The sequence below is a fragment of the Chelonia mydas genome, chromosome 11 (assembly GCF_015237465.2).
Source record: "Chelonia mydas isolate rCheMyd1 chromosome 11, rCheMyd1.pri.v2, whole genome shotgun sequence".
In the NCBI taxonomy this organism is placed as follows: domain Eukaryota; kingdom Metazoa; phylum Chordata; order Testudines; family Cheloniidae; genus Chelonia; species Chelonia mydas.
Window position 1 is genome coordinate 44989172 of NC_051251.2, and position 20095 is coordinate 45009266.

At 43.5% G+C, this 20095-nt stretch overlaps 1 protein-coding gene across 19 annotated transcripts in view; it reads right to left on the reverse strand.

Moving 5' to 3' along the window:
- SESTD1 (SEC14 and spectrin domain containing 1) overlaps positions 1-19480 on the reverse strand; it is a 115797-nt gene extending 96317 nt beyond the window's left edge. The window contains exons 1-3 of one of the 19 annotated variants that reach the window (XM_043525337.1): positions 18981-19480; positions 15167-15245; positions 14265-14372 (exon numbers count right to left, since the gene is read on the reverse strand). The gene's annotated coding sequence lies outside the window, so the exon portion shown is untranslated. Of the gene's footprint in view, positions 1-14264; positions 14373-15166; positions 15246-15482; positions 18357-18479; positions 18815-18879; positions 18903-18927 lie in introns of those variants that run through there. The other 18 variants (XM_043525331.1, XM_027831915.3, XM_037912663.2 and 15 more) reach the window with 18 other exon arrangements.
- Positions 19481-20095: the final 615 nt, after the last annotated feature.

The window sequence follows — 20095 nt, forward strand, 5'->3', positions numbered from 1 at the left end:
TGAAGATTTAGCTACTGTAATACCCAACAAGTGGTTTAAGATATCAATCTTGTTTTTTTCTGAACTTTCCTATTTCAGATTTGTTTTCTTCCCACTTTGGTTGATTGTCATTTTTCCATCTATACTAGAGCAAATACAAGTCCAATCACTTGTTAAGGAGGGAGATTAAGTTCAGTAATTCTTCTAAAATGGCTGACCTACTGAAAAAAATTAAAAAAACTTGTTCCCTATGTTGTAATAAATTGGGCCTACAAATTTACTCTAGTGGTGAGTTCAACTGTAAGAAGTATGTAAAGATTCATGAGCTACCACAATAACCTATAACACAAGTTGCTGTGAAAAGATATGAAAGGGAGACAGAAATACTGAATTAGTCCAAACAAAAAAGCCTCCTAATAGAAGCCAAGGACCATATTCAGATCCTGCATGGTAAACAAGAGAAGTGTGGAATCATAAATCAGTTAGGCCTACTTTCTGACGCACCAGTTTGGATGCACTGGTGGACAAAATAGTGAGGGGATGGGCTATTCCACCCCATCTTTGGGGGTCCTTAAAGAAAGACTTTTTTGGGGGGTGAAATTAGCTACTGGAGCAAACTTCAAAATCATAGGTACCACCCCCACAATCTCCTTCGATCCTGGGCCTTTTGTCACACTGATCCTGAGAAATGTTCTGACCAGACTGGGACCTAGATGACACAACCACCTCCACCAGCTCCTGCTGAATCCCAAATACCACCTGGGATGAAACAGGATCGGACTTAAACAGCAGCTCCAGCTCATCTCAGCTAACTTCTCTTTTCCCTAAATGGACAATTACTATCTTTGATGCCATCTAAGAGACTGTCAAACAAGGTAGGGGGCAGAAAGGGTTTCCTTCTAAAACATCTCTCCAGTTAAAGGGAAAGGGAACACAGGATGGTGTTAAAATGAAAGCCTTATTTAATACTTTACATTGCAAATGCTTCAATTGTTTTTCCCTCTTTTCTTTATCTTTAATAAAAGGTTAAAAACAATTTGTAATGGTGTGTTTGCCATGGTAATAAGCAAGCTGAGGTCTCTGTACACCAGACTCCAGTATTAAACAGTTACTTAACACTATTTAATACTGGACAATAACTGGGTTATGTTAACACCATTAGCCTCATACTCCATCTAAATTAATATAACATTCAATAAACAAAACAAAAAAATAAGATGGATAATTTAAAAGTGCGTCAATATAGCTTTTAAATTAAAATCAGAAAAGAGAATACTTTAAGCACAGAATACTTTACAGATGCACACGCGCGTCAGTAGTTCTGGATAACATTTATCCCAGAATCTTAAAGGAATTAGCTCTGACATGCTGACAAATATTTCATAAGTGTTATGGAAAATTATAAAGAAACCATAGGTCTGAGGAAATTCATCTATATCACTAACATTGGAGGTGGGGGAAGAACAATTCTGGCAATGACTGATCAGTAAAACTAAATTTTAGTTCCTAATAAAATAAAGAAATTTGGATTGGAGAGAAGGGACGGGATTAAAGACCTAAATGACAGTAGAACAATACTGACAATTGACAAGAACTGGTTTATGAAATAAATATAATGTAACACTTTTCATCCAAGGATCCCAAAGTGCTCTACAAATTTGTTACAACACTTCTGAAATAGACGCAAATATCATACCCCATTTTACAGATGGTGAAACTGAGGCGCAGATTAGTTAAATGGACTTGCCCAAGGTCATACACAATGTCAAGTGACATGACCAGGAGCAGAACCTAGATCTCTGTACTGCCAACCTCTGATCTCCTCACCAGACCACATTCCCACATATCAGATGGCAAAATTGGGGGACGAAGGACATACGGTATAGCTAAAGAGCATCACAAAACTAATTCAAAATTACTTGGATATGAATCATATGAGCATTGTCATATTGCCAAAAAACAGGCTGACTGACCATAAATAAAAGTACTATCAAAGAGCAACATACTAAATTGTTTGGAGGTTCCCAGAGAGATGTGACACAGGTCTGCATTAGGCCCAGATTTCGCGTTTTCATTTAAAACACAAAAATGTTAACTGGGAAATATTGCAAATACCTTAAAAAAAAATAACAGGACAGAAAGATTAGAAAACAACTACTAAGTAAAATTCAACCTGGAAAAAACCACAAGCTTATACCTCTGGTGAAAATGTCTATTAAACAGAGACAATTCGTGAGAGGGAGATATTTGGGCAGCAGTGCTGAAAGAAGACTAGAGGAGACAGCGAACAAATTAGATACAAGCTGACAGTGTGATAAAGTGCAAAAAATGATTTTGGGCTGCAGATGAAAGAGACTTCAATAACAGACCCAGAGGAAACAGTCTATTTCCATGCTATTTCTAGGCTCTGGTGAGATTGCATTTAGAATGCTACATACTGTCCAGGACAATTCAGTCCTAAAAAGACATTTAAAAGTTGTAGAAAAGATAAGAAGCTGCAGAATTTGGCTTATGAAGAAATCCTATTCCATTATCTAAAATGTCCACTACAACTATCTTGAGCACTGTGCAATATTACAATAATAAAATAAAACAAACATCCAAAAAGCCAGCAACTCTTCAAAACAAAAGAGAGAGTTTAAAAAACAGTCCTGAAAAGAAGAGGGAGAACCCAGAAGAAACACCCTCCCTCCAAAACTGGCATCAATTAGCTGACCAGAAGTGAAATGTCTGGAAGACAGCTGTAGTCAGGTTCTCTTTAAAACTATTATACTCTTGTTCCTAACCCACCCAATAGAAATTTCTGCACAGAAGGAACAACAAACTGGGCAAACTCAGCTTAGAAGAGAATTAAGGTATGATCACACAAATGCTTCAGGTCTAAATCATTAAGTGCATTATAAATTAAACAGTAATGTCTTGATCTTTCAGAAAATTAAATATTCCCGCATCCCATTCCAAGAGAGGAAATATTACAGCAGGGCAACAGCCCAGGTATAGCTAAGGTTCAGACCAGGTTTCTGTTTAAAGCTTGACTCTTCCAAGTGCATCAAAATCTGGGAACAATTTATACCTTCAAGTCAGCGGGACTGCTATGGGTACCCACATGGCCCACAGTATGCCAACGTTTTTATGGCTGACTTAGAACAACGCTTCCTCAGCTCTCATCCCCTCGCGCCTCTACTCTACTTGCACTACACTGATGACATCTTCATCATCTGGACCCAGGGGAAGGAGGCCCTTGAGGAATTCCACCAGGATTTCAACAATTTCCATCCCACCATTAACCTCAGCCTGGACCAGTCCATACAAGAGGTCCACTTCCTGGACACTATGTGACCATCGCTTATTTGCACTCTAAACACCACCCTATACCGGAATCTTACTGACCACTATACTTACCTACATGCCTCCAGCTTTCATTCAGACCACATCTGACGATCCATTGTCTACAGCCAAGCTCTAAGATACCACCGCATTTCCTCCAATCCCTCAGACAGAGACAAACACCTACAAGATCTCTATCAAGTGTTCTTAAAACTACAATACCCACCTGCTGAAGTGAAGAAACAGATTGACAGAGCCAGAAGGGTATCCAGAAGTCACCTACTACAGGACAGGCCCAAAAAAGAAAGTTACAGAACGCCACTAGCCATCACCTACAGCCCCCAAATAAAACCACTCCAGCGCATCATCTGCAACCTATCCTGAAGGACGATCCGTCACTCTCACAGATCTTGGGAGATAGGCCAGTCCTCGCTTACAAACAGCCCCGTAACCTAAAGCAAATATTCACCAGCAACTACACACCACACAACAAAAACACTAACCCAGGAACCAATCCCTGCAACAAACCCCGTTGCCAACTCTGTCCGCATATCTATTCAAGGGACACCATCATAGGACCTAATCACATCAGCCACACCATCAGGGGCTCATTCACCTGCACATCTACCAATGTGATATGTGCCAGCAATGCCCCCCTGCCATGTACATTGGCCAAACCAGACAGCCTCTACACAAGAGAATAAATGGACACAAATCAGACATCAAGAATTGTAACATTCAAAAACCAGTAGGAGAACACTTCAATCTCCCTGGACACTCAATAACATATTGAAGAGTGGCAATTCTTCAACAAAAACTTCAAAAACAGACTTCAACGAGAAACTAGAACAGGAATTAATTTGAAAACTGGACACCATCAAATTAGGCCTGAATAAAGACTGGGAGTGGATTGGTCACTACAAAAAGTAATTTTCCTTCCCTTGATATTCACCCCTTCTTGTCAACTGTTGAGAATAGGCCACATCCACCTTAATTGAATTGGCCTCATTAGCACTGACCCCCCACTTGGCAAGGTAACTCCCATCTTTTCATGTGCTGTAATATTTATACTGCTTACTGTATTTTTCACTCCATGCATCTGATGAAGTGGGTTTTAGCCCATGAAAGCCTATGCCCAAATAAATTTGTTAGTCTCTAAGGTGCCAGAAGGACTCCTCGTTGTTTTTGATAAAATCTATATAGTTACTCGGATTGCCTTGAAATCTTGTGTGCCTCATGGGTATGCAGAGTTCTCTTAATGATCCAAATTAGGGGCCATTTGACCAGGAGGTTCCTGAGATACAGTCTCTGGAAAAAAATAGCTTTTCTTAAAGTTGAGAGATTCTGGCAACCTATTTTTGGTCACAGAGCTCAAACAAGGGCTCAGAACATTGCACCAAGGTGCCCAGTACTCAAGGGTTACTCCAACAGAGTGCATGCCACTCACCAGTTCTTTGGGGGAAATCAAATTAAAAGATTATTTCAAAAATATTTTGCTTTTCCAGTTTGGCTTGTTGCAAGACTCATGCACTAATTCTCATGCCAAATTTATTATATTGAACATGCATGGACAGAAGAGTTAACAGGACTGATAGCCTTCCAATGTTCACACCAGCTGGAGAGCCAAGGGAATAAGCAGGAGTCCTATGACCCTGACCCACTCAGCCAGTGTCAGTCTGAGTCCCACCTGGGGCAGAAATCTGGAAATGGCTGGGACATTTTTGCTAAAACCTCTCTCTATTGGGGGAAAGTAATCACAGGGTTTTTGTTGGTTTTTTTTAAACTGATATGTGAATGCTTGTTGGCAGGATAGGGGCATTTTATGTGATGGAGGAGTAGAGGGAATGGGGATGGATGGTAGGGGAGATGAGTGGGGCTGGTGGGCTCAGGTGATGGGTGCTGGGAAAGGGACATGGGGGTGACTGGCAGGACAGGGGGAAGAATAGGAGCAGGGTCACCTGTTGGCCCCACATTCTTCCTCTGTGTGTGTGTGCGCGCGCGCACACATGCACCAACATATGGGGTGTCTGAGGTCCCTCTCCTTACCCCTCCCATGTGAGCTGGGAGGCTTTGCCCGCCCCCAGGATGTGAGAGTCCCGCTCTCTACCGTCATGTGTGCACCAGGGTCTGGGGAGCCCCTGCCCTACCATGGTGATCTGATTCTCCCTTCTCTCCCTTCCCATGTAAGCCAGTTTCTGAGGAGCTTGCTTTTCAGGGGGTGTCTGAGCCCTGCTCCCTGCTGTCCCCTCCCCCACCCCCAGTGCGTGCCAGAATCTGGGAGGCCCTGACCATCTATGAGGATCTGACCCCTCCATCCCTGTCTCCCTCATATGAGCCATGTTTGCGTGGGGGAGGGGGGGAGAGGGTTTCTGTTTGGGGATTGTCTGAGCCCCTTTCCTTACCTCTCCCATCTGAGCCAGGATCTGGGGAATACCTGACTCTCCAGGTGGGAATCTTAAAACACATATGCTCAGCGTATACACTAAGAACACACTGCTGACATTGAGTGAGTAGCTGAGAGCACGTATGCTTGGCACATATCAGTTGTGAGTTTCCATCACTGGGGGGGAGAGGGGGGAAGGAGGAGGGAGAGGAGACCCACTGACATGAAGGGAGACATTCACATGCCTCAGAGGCATTGTTTCAGTCTGTATTCATCACCATTCGGGTATTCTTTTTCATCAGAGAATATCACATTGGGGTGAATGGGCCACTTAACATCTCTTAGCCTGCAACTTTGAAGTCTGAAATCTACTCTGGGTAGAAATCTGAGGCTGAACTGTAAACATCTGGGAACAATCCACCACTCTCAAGATCTTAAGGCTGGAGAAATTCAATCTGAGTACAGCAGAATATTCAGAACATGCTGAAACTGTTTTTTTTTTTGTTTTTTTTTTAAACAAGAAAATAAGTTACACATGCAAATGCTCACTGGAAGGGGACAGGTGATTACAGGTGCAAAAGTAGGTGGTAATAGGGGAGGAGGGATTTGGGTCTGCTGCCAGCGATAGGGGTATTATGGGGAGGGGGATGAATGGGTGATAGGAGAGGGAAGAGGGGCTGGGAGACTCAGGGGAGGGGAGAATACAGGAGGGGTTGGAAAGCAAGCTAGGGTTTAGGGAGGGGGGCTGTCAGCCCTGAATTCTCCCCTTTCACGTGTGTGTGGTGGGATCTGGGCAACACCTTTTCAGGGGTCTGAGCCCCTCTCCCTGCCCATGCAACTTTAACTCTGCCCTCTTTGGGCAATGCCCCGCAATGCCAACACACACGCACATGCACTCTGTTCCCACAGTTATGGACAGGCGCTACATGCACTTGACCTACACTCAAAACCCTGAGCCTACTCCCCTGACAGAACACCACAGTTGTAAAATTTAACCACTTCATAGCCTTGTACAACCCTTTCACTCAGGATAGCACCTAACCCTATCCTGTTCCCTACCCATTGTTATATCCACAGACTGCCTGCGTAGTCCAGCTTACCACTGACAATATCCATGGCAAGACCACCCCAGTGCCCTGATACTGATACAACCTATACAATTCTGTATTGAAGTGATGCAGACTGAAATCTCAAAAAGATACACATATACCTGGTTCCTTTGATAACACACGTGATAGGGATCTCCTCCTATCACAATCACAGCTTTTCCAAATTACTCCCAACTTATTCCTCCACCCACACAGAACAAGAAAAGGAGGACTTGTGGCACCTTAGAGACTAACACATTTATTTGAGCATAAGTCTTTAAGGTGCCACAAGTCCTCCTTTTCTATTTGCGGATACAGACTAACACGGCTGCTACTCTGAAACCTACACATAATACAGCTACACATAACACAGGTTTCAGAGTAGCAGCCGTGTTAGTCTGTATTCGTAAAAAGAAAAGGAGTACTAGTGGCACCTTAGAGACTAACCAATTTATTTGAGCATAAGCTTTCGTGAGCTACAGCTCACTTCATCGGATGCATTCAGTGGAAAATACAGTGAGGAGATTTATATACACACAGAACATGAAAAAATGGGTGTTATCATACACACTGTAAGGAGAGTGATCACTTAAGATGAGCTATTACCAGCAGGAGAGCGGGGGGAGGGGGGGGAAGAAAATCTTTTGTAGTGATAATCAAGGTGGGCCATTTCCAGCAGTTAACAGGAATGTCTGAGGAACAGTGGGGGGGGGGGGGGGGGGGGGAAATAAACATGGGGAAATAGTTTTACTTTGTGTAATGACCCATCCACTCCCAGTCTCTATTCAAGCCTAAGTTAATTGTATCCAGTTTGCAAATTAATTCCAATTCAGCAGTTGGAATTATATTATTATTATTAATTATTATCAATCATCAGTTAATTGGAATTAATTTGCAAACTGGATACAATTAACTTAGGCTTGAATAGAGACTGGGAGTGGATGGGTCATTACACAAAGTAAAACTATTTCTCTGAATGCCAGAAGTATATAAACCACCATTAAAGTTCCTCAAGATGCTATCCTCAACCCAGAAGGCATTACTTCAGTCTTACCCTGGATCAGCTTAAATCAGCAATCCCTGATCCAAATGGAAACATCTGCCATAAAATCAAACAGCTGGAGACTGTGCGCGCGCACACACACACACACACACACAGAAGCAGTGAGCCAAGTATCAGCAGCATACTGGAGGTACCTTAGCCCACACCCTCCAAAACAATTGGGAGGGAGGCAGATGACACCCCAATAGTGATTTTTATCAGTGTGTAGACTAAGAGCAGTAGTAGAACCCCCACTGCTTCAGTCACTTAACTTGATTCAAAGTATTCAAGAATATACAGCTTTGGAGTGGGGATAAGCAGGCTAACATAAGAAGGTCTGATGTATATGATTGGGGACATGCTTCTCGAGTTATAACATGTATAGGAACAAAAATGAAGAAAATGCAAGTATAAGAGCAGCTAAATCAGCCCCTTTTCTCATCATTTCTAACCTAAGAGCAAAGAAAAACTGTTTGATTTAATAGACTTTTTTTTAAAGAAGGAACAAAAATTCAAAGTAAGATGAACATAAATGTTAGTGTGCAAATGAAGACGCTCAAAATGAATATTTTTTACTATCGACATTTTTGGGGGGCAGGGGAGAACAGAGTCTTCATCATTTAAAAACAATTGTTCAAAGGTTTTAATTCCACATATTTAATCATGGTTTATCTTGTTTAAACTGCTTTGTTCAGTTCTAAACTGATTATATATTCTTGAGGAAAAAGACTAATTAAAAGAGAGCATATTCAAGTTTTACATCATACCTGATTTTCAAGCAGTCCATAAAGAAAATGTTTTTAGTCTTTCACGCAGTTTTAATTCTTACCAAAGAATTCAAAAAGGAAAAATCATAGACCTTGTAAATTTCAGCAGTGTGCAAGATTATTTGAGTATAAACCAAATGCAACATAACATATATCCATTCTGTTGTGTACACACTAATACAACAACTCCTCACTAGAGCCAGCTGGGCAATTTTAAATGAATTTGGGGGAAACATACCAGTTGCAATTAAACTTTCATCCAGAAAGGTTTCTCATGTCCAGGATGGAACTTCTGGTCAAAACTAAGAGAGCACACACCAGTCCAGAACAGCCAAGAGCTGTTCAATAATTCAGGATGGACTTACTGTCCTGTTCAAGCGGCAAAGAGTCCTGTGGCACCTTATAGACTAACAGACGTATTGGAGATTAAGCTTTCGTGGGTGAATACATGTACATGCATCCGACGAAGTGGGTATTCACCCACAAAAGCTTATGCTCCAATACGTCTGTTAGTCTATAAGGTGCCACAGGACTCTCTGCCGATTTTACAGATCCAGACTAACACGGCTACCCTTCTGATACCGTCCTGTTCAGGCAATGCTAAGGGAGGAGAAACCATTTGCAATTCCCCTAACGGAGATTCCCCCAACCCAGCAGGAATAGCTCATTTCTACACTTCTCTCCAACAACCCAGGTCATAGGTGACATACGGTCCCTTGGCCACAGAGTTTCCAGCTGGTGTAAATGACAGCAGCCTTCAGGCTGTTCTAGTCAGGGTTGAGAATCTAGCAGGGAAATCAGAATCCTAATTTGTTTTTGGTTCTCAGCATCTCCTTCTTTCCTCCACTCCCCAACCTGCTATCATGGGTGTCTGCATAGATAAGTAGATCCCACAGGCTCAAGCAGAGCTAATTTAGCTCCTGTGCTGTTTTCTCGGGGGTTCCCACAAACCAACAGACACCAGAACAGCCAGAGCTTCTCTCTTTCGTCCCTTGTAATGCAACAGGCAGCCAGAAGGGGAGTAGCCTCTTTAGGGAAGAGACAGCAGCTGCCCAGAGCACTCTCAGCTCACATTAGAGCTGCTCGTAGGCCAGCATAGTCAGCAATGGGCGCCAGTTGGAGAGGTGGTGCCCCCATCCCTGTGGCGATTGGGCTAATGAAAATTTTTCTGTTTAAAGCTTATCGGGGATGACCTAGGGAGCACATTTTCAGTTGATAATCAAATGCATAATTTTCTTCCCAACACCATCACCCTTGCGGACTGCAGCTTGGACACCCCTTGACTAATATAATAATCAAATTATAAAGTGACCCAAGACCCAACTGCCACTATAAGAGACCCAAGTGGTACAGGACAATTCACTCTTGCTCTCACTTTATTTAAGATGATCAATATCCAGAAAGCAGGATGGGTGGAAAGCCATTGTTCTGAGCAAATAGCCTTGAAGAAAAAAAAGGGACTATGCAAAAAACAGACAAGTAAATAAAAGGTGGATGGTGGTACATGCCAAGAATACCTCAGTGTTCAAACACTCCCCCCAAATCTCCCTCCCAAAAAAAGATTTTGTAGGGGAAAAAAACCTTAAAAAACAAGAACTGATAACAAGTATATCTATATTGTTTTCAGTATTCTTAATTTCACTTTCTTCAACACTTGTCTGCCTTGAAATAGGATCTTTAGGTATTTTGATAAAGAGACAGATTGGATGTTTGTCTAGTTTTTCTATATTCTTTATTGACAAACTGCATTGTAATTTCTTACATGAATACTCTTGAATCAAGACATGCCTCCATCTCTCAAATATATGTCGACCTTTAATATCTAGGGAGATCTCTCTAACAAAGGAATTAGCATATCATAAATATCTGATATTAAACTAGAAAGATGCAACATTACAGTGAAAGCTCATTGTCCTCTCTCCCCTTCCTCTACCTCAGTGGTTCTCAACTAGGGGTATATGTGCCCCTGGGGGTACACAGAGGACTTCCAGGGGGTACATCAACTCATCTAGATATTTCCCTAATTTTACAACAGGCTACATAAAAAGCAGTAGCAAAGACAGTACAAAAGAAAATTTCATACAGATAATGACAGCTTTATTACTGCTCTATAAACGATACCTTTCAGTGTAAGTATAATATTTATATTCCAATCTATTTATTTTATAATTATATGGTAAAAATGAAAAAATAAGCAATTTTTCACTAATATGTGATGTGACTTTTCGTATTTTTAATGTCTGATTTTGTAATTTTTTTAAGTGAGGTGAAACTTGGGGGTACAAGACAAATCAGACTCCTGAAAAGGGTACAGTAGTCCAGAAAGGTTGAGAGCCACTGCTATACCTGATAAAGGCAGAAGTTGGGGTTCCCCTATCTGTATATCTCCCTCTGCTGGATGGGACCCCTATTCAACTATTCCTCCTAATTTAAAGTCCAGTAGCTTCTTTTCCTCTCTATCCTCTTCACCAGGGGAGGAACTCTATGGCTACTGTTCCATTGGTCTGTTTTTCCAACATCCCTCCTACTGTCCAATATACAAGCCCCAAAGCAGTATGAATACTGCTATTATGATTGGTATTCCCCTTGCCTTGTTGGAGAATCAACTAGAGGACCACAGCACAGGCCACATGTACAGAGCTTTCCAGACCCACATGGAGTTCCAGAGTCACGGGAGGAATATCCATCAATGGTAGAATAAGAGGCTATGTTCTCCTTCTAAGTATTTCTTCACACAAAGCACAGTCAACCTGTGGAACTCCTTGCCAGGGAATGTTGTGAAGGCCAACACCATAACAGGGTTCAAAAAAGAACTAGATAAATTCATGGAGGATACGTCCATCAATGGCTATTAGCCAGGATGGGCAGGAATGGTGTTCCTAGCCTCTGTTTGCCAGGAGCTGGGAATGAGCGACAGGGGATGGATCACTTGATGACTACCTGTTATGTTCATTCCCTTTGGGGCACCTGGCACTGGCCACTGTCAGTAGACAGGATTCTGGGCTAGATGGACCTTTGCTCTGAGCCAGTAGGGCCATTCTTATGTTCTCCCCACCAATCTACCAATCACAAAAGTGTGCTAAGTTATGGCACTGGGTCTCTAAATCCTTCAAGAGCAGATCTAAAACAAAGGCTATGATGAAAGAGAACAGACTATGAAGAAGAGATAGCACATAAACCTTTAATTTCCCTTCTTTTATGGCTGAGGGTGATCAGGAAGCATTTTGTGAAGCTGCTGAACAACAATAGGCAGTGTGAGAGGAGAGAGGGAGTAGATTACTCCAAACCATAAGCAGCTGGGGAAAAAAATACATCAAGAGAAACAGCTGTACTGATGGAGTACAACTGCTGGCACTGTGGAGAAACTTAAGTATTAACACTCTCTAGGGTTTGAGATTAGAACTTGGCGTTCGTTTTGTGACAGTGACAGAAGAAAACAAGCTAGCTTTAAGACCGCATGATGATATACAAGACTGACTTAGGTTATAGTGAAAATTAGTATGTTGGTCTCAACCAAGGCCCTGGAACATTTCAATATGATCCGTATGGCCCAGAATACCATAGTGACACTATTGAAAATTATATGATTTTGTTTCCATATATTCTGCAGTGATACTAGAGAAGGGTGTGTGTATATGTATATATATTTTCTAAACCAAAACTTATATATTTTGGTTCCTATTGTAACCAGGATGTCCACATCAGAAATGCTTAACATTTAAGATAATGAAGCTGAGCAGAAGCTGAGCAGAAGCTGGAGATGAGACAAAGAATGAAATTCTGCTTCCTTTGACTAACAAAAAAAATCTCTTATCTAGACAACTGCATAATTCAAGAGTAAGCTTTCATCTGAGCCTTGTAATACCCTCAAGGACCTTCTGTACTTTTAAAATCTTTTTCTGGGAGTAGTCTGCTTTTGATTCATGAGATGGAAGTTATGCACAATAATCCTCCACACACAAGAGAACAAAACTCTGTTAATTATAAACACAGAGGAAGGATGGACTAGTGATTAGGCCATTAGCCTAGGAACTAGAAGACAAGGATTCAAGTCCCTGCTCTGCCAAAGGCTTCCTGTGTGATCTTGGGCAAGTCAGTTAGCCTCTGTGCCTTAGTTCCCCACCTGTAAACTGGGAATAAGTAGTACTGCCCTTCCTCACAGAGGTGTTGAAAGCATAAATATATTGATGCTTGTGAGGAGCTCAGATACTGTGGTGATGGGGACCATAGAAGTACCTTAGATCGATCTATTGACCTGGTTGATGTGCAGTTTGTCCACACTAAACATGCAAATGACATGAATCTTACAGTGTTTATGCACCAATGGCTTACACATCAGATATATTTGTAACTGAAAATTTTTTGAAAACAGAATGAAGTTCACTAGATCTTATGTTGCCATACACGATAAGTATTTGAGCAGTTACTTTAAAAAAAAAAAAAACTTAAAAGATATGTCACTTCTACAAACTGCATGATGTACTTGTTTTCTTTAATTTTCTGTACCCTTCCTATGCCTCTGATCACACAACCAATCAATAATCAGCAACAAACCGGCCAGAATAGACAACACAAACCACACCCACCCTGTACAACCTGAACAGTCACCGCAGTAACGATCCAGTATCAAAAAAAAATTTGACCAAAAATTATGTGCCTTGCTGCATGCTTTGGAAGTTAGTAAATTCAGGCTAAGAGGACTGCTATATTGAGCAAGTTCTACAGAGATAACACATATACTTTCCACTGATAACATCCTGCCTCAAGCCCGGGTACATCTGAGAACTGTCAGCAAAATCATGTCAGGTGACCTTAGCCATCAAGATGATGCATATGAAAAGAGGTTGTCTCTAATATAGCCATTCCTCACAGCATAGGGCTCCGCTGATTAAAAATCAACATTTTCAAGAAAACCAGAACACAGAGAGAAAGCAGTGCATATCATCTAACATGCGTGATGTGTTCATGCCAATTCATTCCACTAAGGAGGACCACTTCTTTCCCAAATTCAACCCTGCATATCACTACTATGCCAAGAATACCCTAATCTACTGAGAGAAAATCCAACCACTCACCTCATTCCCCAAACATTTTCTCATTTTTTGCCTTATTTTCTCTGTTCAATCCTGAGCTCCACCGGGCCTTCAACTCAATACATTCAAAACAGATCTCCGCCACCTCTGTCTCAACACCAACTCCACATTCACCCTACTGTCATGAACCGAAGAGTTTAACTCAGTGGTGGGCAACCTATGGCCCATCAGAGTAATCTGCTAGCGAGCCGCCAGACAGTTTGTTTACATTTGCACAGCCACCCGCAGGTCCCAATGGCCGCAGTTCACCATTCCCAGCCAATAGGAGCTGTGGGAAGCGGCACGGGCCATAGAGACGTGCTGGCCGCAACTTCCCACAGCTCCCATTGGACAGGAACAGCGAACCGCAGCCACCGGAAGCTGCGGGTGGCCATGCAAATGTAAACAAGCTGTCCGGTGGCCCGCCAGCAGGTTACCTTGATGGGCCGTATGCCGCCCACAGGCCGCAAGTTGCCCACCACTGGTTTAATTTGACTCTGAATTCTCATTTGCCTCCTACCTCTCCTAGGTCTATAAGTCCATCTATCGCTTCTACAGCACTCTTACATCAAGCACTATTTCAGCCACTCATCTTCCAATTCATACCTTCATCTCCTCTTGTCTTAACTACTGTTATTTCCTTCTTTATGGATTCCTTATGTCGCAATGTTCCAAACGTCAACTTGTCCACAATGCAGAAGCTCATCTTCTCACCTAGAAACAGGAAAACAGCACCCCATATTCATCTGCTCTCGCTTTCTTGTCCATTTTAGAGTCCAGTATAAGTTTCTCCTCACTTCAAAGTCTTCCATAGACTTGCTTCTAATTTAGTCTACAGAGAGGACAGTTTCAACACCAGATTCTTCTATTTGTGGCTCCCCATCTCCATGTCTACGCACAGGTTAACCCACACCTTTCCCTTCTGAAACAGTCTTCCTGCTTCTCTCCATGCATCTCCCTGATGCTTTTCAAATCCTTTCCCCTACACTTCCCATATGAACTTCCTCTCTCTAGTAAAATTCACAAACCTCCCATCCTATTTTCTCTGTATTCATTCACCCTCGGTCCTAAAACATTTTAAGACACTTCAGTACCAGGATTAGATACTGTAACCATCATTGTATTCACAGGTACTGTGGAGACTAATCACTAACAGCACTTTTCTATGGGAAACTTTTCTATGAAGGTCACTATACAAATCAAATGAACTAAGATGTTAAACTGAACTACACAACGTATGCTACATATCTGAAATTTGGTTTTTAAAAATGCCACTATCTGAAAATATGTTCCACAAAACTCAAGAACATGTAGACTCAATAAAACCTCTATAAGGAAGTTCTGAATTGCAGCTGAGATACCTTTCTTAACTCTCCAGCTACATCCATTGCCTGGATATGTTCTGATGCCCTGTATTCTAACATGGGTGGGAACTACACAACTTTTGAAGGAAGATTTTAATTATCAAATTTCTGAATCAAACAAATGGATATTACATTACTACTTACCATATGTGCTGCAGTATCCAGATACAATGGGATGTGTTAATGACGTAGGTTTGAGCTTTTACTCAGAGCTTCCTGGGTTCTGTAGATTTAAATGAAAGTTTAATTTGAACATACTTTTCAGTAGCTTTTGATATACAGTATCATTTAGAAACCTTGTTACGAGGATTTATATAATGTCACACTTTACACAATGGGAGGGGGCAAAGTTTCTATTATATATTCATACATGTTTAAGTCAGGGATTTAAGTTGACTATGGAATTGCAGGAATCACATGGTTTGTACCAAAACATATGGTAGAGATCAGCATTGCTTACAGTTAGCAGGCTATGCTCCTGAGGCAGCACCGGAAGCAGTGGGAAAGCAATGAGAACCACTGTTCTTGTAGTATATTTTCAGCTAGAGGTGATCCACAGAGAGCATGAAATTTGATCGCCCCAAAGAAACAACATAGCAAAGCAAAGAGGGAACAGCATGGGGAAGAAAAGAGAAGAGATGTGACTATAAACTGGACCAGTCATTGCCTTAAAATAAACTTGATTATTACAAATTCCACTCAACATTTATGTTGGACACAAGGCATCAGAAGATACTGCTTTCAAATAAAAAAATAAAGCTTTGACAAATACTTCAATATTATAGGCAGTGTCTTATGGTGGTGGTGGAGTACCGCCACATGCACAGAAAGAAAGAAAAAGCATGGATTTTTATTTGCCATACCTAGACACAAGGCCAGTGATTAATATAAATAAGCTCCTTAGATTTCTCATACATCCAAATGCAACATCAACTTCTCTCATAGCAAGGCTTGAAAAAAAAAAATTTACTTGACACATTCTAGTCAGATGACTAAGGCAGATGCAGGGAATGCAAGTACACACTTCTACAGATCTAATGCAGTAATGCCCCCCCACCTAAGCTGCTCAAAAAAGGGTGGATGGTGGGATTCCTAGGACAATGCTGGTTTTTGTCCCCGCTCAGAGGCTCTACCTGTTCTATCTGAAGTATAGGTTTCCCCAGCCTACTTTTTGCAGCTGGAAGGGGAAAGTTTTCCTCCCTACCCTGAAGACTCCTGACTGTTGTGTGAGGATTGTGTTGGGGTTCTCTACCACTGTTTTTTGGCTCCCCTTTCCAAAGAATATCTCCAGTGCCCTCCCTGCTGCTGCTCATAGCTTTCCCAAGCAGTAGACAGCTGAAATTGACCTGCTTCTTGTCTATTTCACAGAAGCTGCCAAGAACTGAACAACAATGAAATTAGCCTTTCACTCTATTTCCCCTGTTTACGAAAATTTTGCACCGCAACAAAGGCAGGTGCTGGAACACCCTGTCTACAAACTCAGGAAGGCAGCACTACCTTAGTTCATACAATGAAGGTTATCTTCACAATTATTTGGAATCAAAAGCTTCATTTTCTTAAATGAAACTTTTGATTCAGCAAGAAATGACGACTTAGGCCACCCCAGTCTTCAGGGAAAGTTTCCTACTCATAATGTAACACAAACAGCCAGGATGTTTATATTTCCAAGACTGTGATCAATAATGTTTTTGCAAGCCAGCTGGCAAGGGCTGTTTTTATGTGATTCTGCAGGAGGCAGTACATTGCGATGCAGATTCCCCTCATTCTCTGCAGGATTCTGCAGACTCTGCACATCCATCACTGCAGAGAAATTTTATATTCCAGCTGTCTACAGTTCTTTTTTTCTCTCTCATGGTTGGCACCTCCATTCCTGAATTAGGCCTCTCCAACCAAACTTTTGTCTGTTTCACTCTGAGGTCACCCTTCCCCCCTCCCTTTTTCTTCTCACAATAATGACTGCTCAGGGTTGACAATGCCAACTGGGAGCTAGAAAATAAATTATTCAGTTTAAAAGGAGAGTCCTCACTAGAGTGTAAGAAGAGCAATATGGCTTTGCCTGTGGAGTTGCTCCTCTCCTACACAATAATGATGTATGGCAAACAGTGTATATCTTAAATGTAATACAACAAGGGGGGGGGAAAGGGAAATAAATGTTCATTAAATCATAACACATTTTAATGTGAACCAAGTCAACATTTCACCTTTTCAGATATCATTAGGACACTTGCATTTTTGGGAGTGCAATGACCAACTGTATTTTCTTAAGAGTTGGGGAGGAGAGATCACAAAAGAGCTGACAAAATTGCCCACTGACTCAGTCTTGTGCCATTTCGTGGGTCCACATGAGCAACACCAAATTTTTGCTCATTTAAAAAACAGAGGGTTGTGCTTCAGTGATTGTCTCCATTCATAAGATTGCCACCAGAGAGCTTCCTCCGGGCACACACAATACTCGGAAGAGAGTGCTTTAGAATATGTCCTTCCCACACATTTCTGGCTCACAACCTCTCTATAAACCTCTCAATGGGCAGCACAATGCAGTACAATCAGAAGGGGGGAAAGGCAGAATTGCAAGACAATGGACCTGTCAAAATCAAAGAAATGGCAACCATGGCTCCTGGTTTAGCTTCCAGAAGCCAGCAGGGTGGGATGCCAAGGCACTGACCCCACAGTGATTGTTCCAAGACCAGCAGAGCCTCCTCATTACACTTATACCAACAGCTGTACACAACAGGCACAGTGAAAAAAAAAAAACCCCATAATAAACCAAACATCTCTGCACCCAGGGATGCTGGCTCCTTCCCTCCGGAGCCTTGTCTCTTCCCAAAGAGCCTTTCCTCTGCCAAAACCACCATCTTTTCCCGCATGCAAAGTCTACCCGGCAGCGGCAGGGTACAAAGCCGTGCAGCGCACACAGCAAGGCGGGCCGGGGAGGAGAACGGCGCCGGGTGCTCGGGCAAAGCAGCGGGAAGGGCCCCGGGGTCCCTCCACCGCCGCCGCCTTGGGGCGTGACAACACAAAGGGCAGCCGCCGCCGCCGCTGCAGCAGTGCCGGGGGAGCCCGCGCAGCACCGGGCGCTTCCCCGAGCCCCACGGCCCGGCGCACCCCCCACAGTCCTCGAACCTGTGGCGGGCGTTGAACGGACCCTGAGGCTGCGCTGGGGGCGGGGGGGGGGGGGGGGGTGAGGGGGCTCGTCCCGTCCCGGCGGGGAGCCTGGGGCGGGGACCCCGGACTCGCTGCTCCCGCCCCTAGGGAGCGGGGCTGCTCTGCTGGTGGAGCACGATCCCTCCCCCGCGGCGGGAGTAGGGAGCCCAGCCCCGCCGCCTCAGCCCGGGGAACAAAGCCCAGTCAGGCCGCGGGGCCTGCTCTCCACGCCGCTCCACCCCCGCCCGCCGGCGGCGAGCCCGTGGCCGCAGCCCGCGCAGCCAGGGGACGAGTCCCCACCCCGGCGACTCACCTGGGCGGGCGGAGGGCGGCGGCCCCACTGACCCACTTCCCAGCGACTCGCTCCCCCGGGCCTGGCGGCAGAGCCCCACGAGCAGGCAGCGCCGAGCGATCGCGGCAGGAGAGCAGCCGGCGAGCCCAGCCCCAGCCCGGCTCTGCTGCGGCAGCCCGAGGACCCGGCGTGCAGGGAAGGGGAGCAGGAGCTACATTATTCCCCCCTCCCCTTAGCCGGTGCTGCAGCTGGTTTGGGGCAGGGTCAGCAGAGAGCCGGCAACAACAAGCCCCACCCAGAAGGGAAACAATGCCCTAGCCAAGGCCCCCCCTCCTCCACTCAACCTTACCGGGTAGGAGCAGCAGGCACCCCCCCACCCATATCACCCTATTGCCCCCAGCTGGTAGCATCAGGCACTCACCCAAATGGCCACATTAGCCGCCCCTACTAGGTAGCATCAGGCACTTACCCAGATTTTCTTCTCTTCCCTCCCCCAGCCTACCTCCACCGGGTAGCACTCACCAGATTTCCCCCACTTGGTACCATCAGGCACTCATCCACATTGAACCCTCCCTTCTGCCCTCACGGTGTAGGATCAGCATCAGATACAGTATTCATCTAATTCTGAAAAGAGAGTGGCCTCCCCTGGGTGCTCTTACTGCCTTCTTCCTGTCTTTAACCTCTTAATCACCGGAGAAAGAAGAACAATGCCTGACCCTGCTGTTAAGGATAAAACAGTCCTAGTATTTTATGTATTAAGTGCCCACCCCTGGCAATCTGCACGGTTACATGTATAATAACAAACAATTCAGTGTGACATCTATGAAGATGGACACTTTAAAACTTCCTCAGAGAGAAAAAACAAAAATGAAAAAAAATGAAAATCCCAAACACAATACTAGGCCAACAAGAGGCCCTATCCTGTACTCCTTGCCTAGACAACAGTAAAGATACACATAAAACATAGGATACTGGGCCCCAAGAACATTTCTACCTGGTCCTGCCACAGCACAAGGGGCTGGACTTGATTACCTCTGGAGGCCCCTTCCAGTCCTACATTTCTATTATTCTGCTTTGGTGTGGGAAAGTATCACTGACACCCTTGAAATAAAACCCAGACTCCACCCCCAAAAGCATTGTGTTTGTTACCTTGCAAGCTTCCTTCAGTGAGGACAGGTTATGATTTAAAATATTCACCAACAAAACCCAGAGTATAAAAAGTCACAATAATAAATACCAGTGTTTCCTAATGATTAAGATGGGGCCATTGTACATTTCCAGCATATGGATGGACTGGAGGCAGAACAGACAATGGGTTAGCTAGTGGTGCTGTTCATACTGTGTCAGCACTTCTGTTGTTCTCCCTGTTTTTCGAGAGCTTTATATTTTCTATTATAAAAATTAACAAGGCTGAAACTTGTCATACAGAATATTACAGTTGAAGCAATTGTTCTTATTTACAAACATTTTTAAATATTCTTTCAGCCACTTTTTAAAATGTGAGGCATGAGCTTCAGGACCCCTCAATCTGCAAAAATTTAAATATATGCTCACTTTATGCACATGAGCAGTCCCATTGGCTCAGATCCTGCAACTGACTGCTTGAGTGGACCTCTGAGTTTGTTCACAGTCAGTTG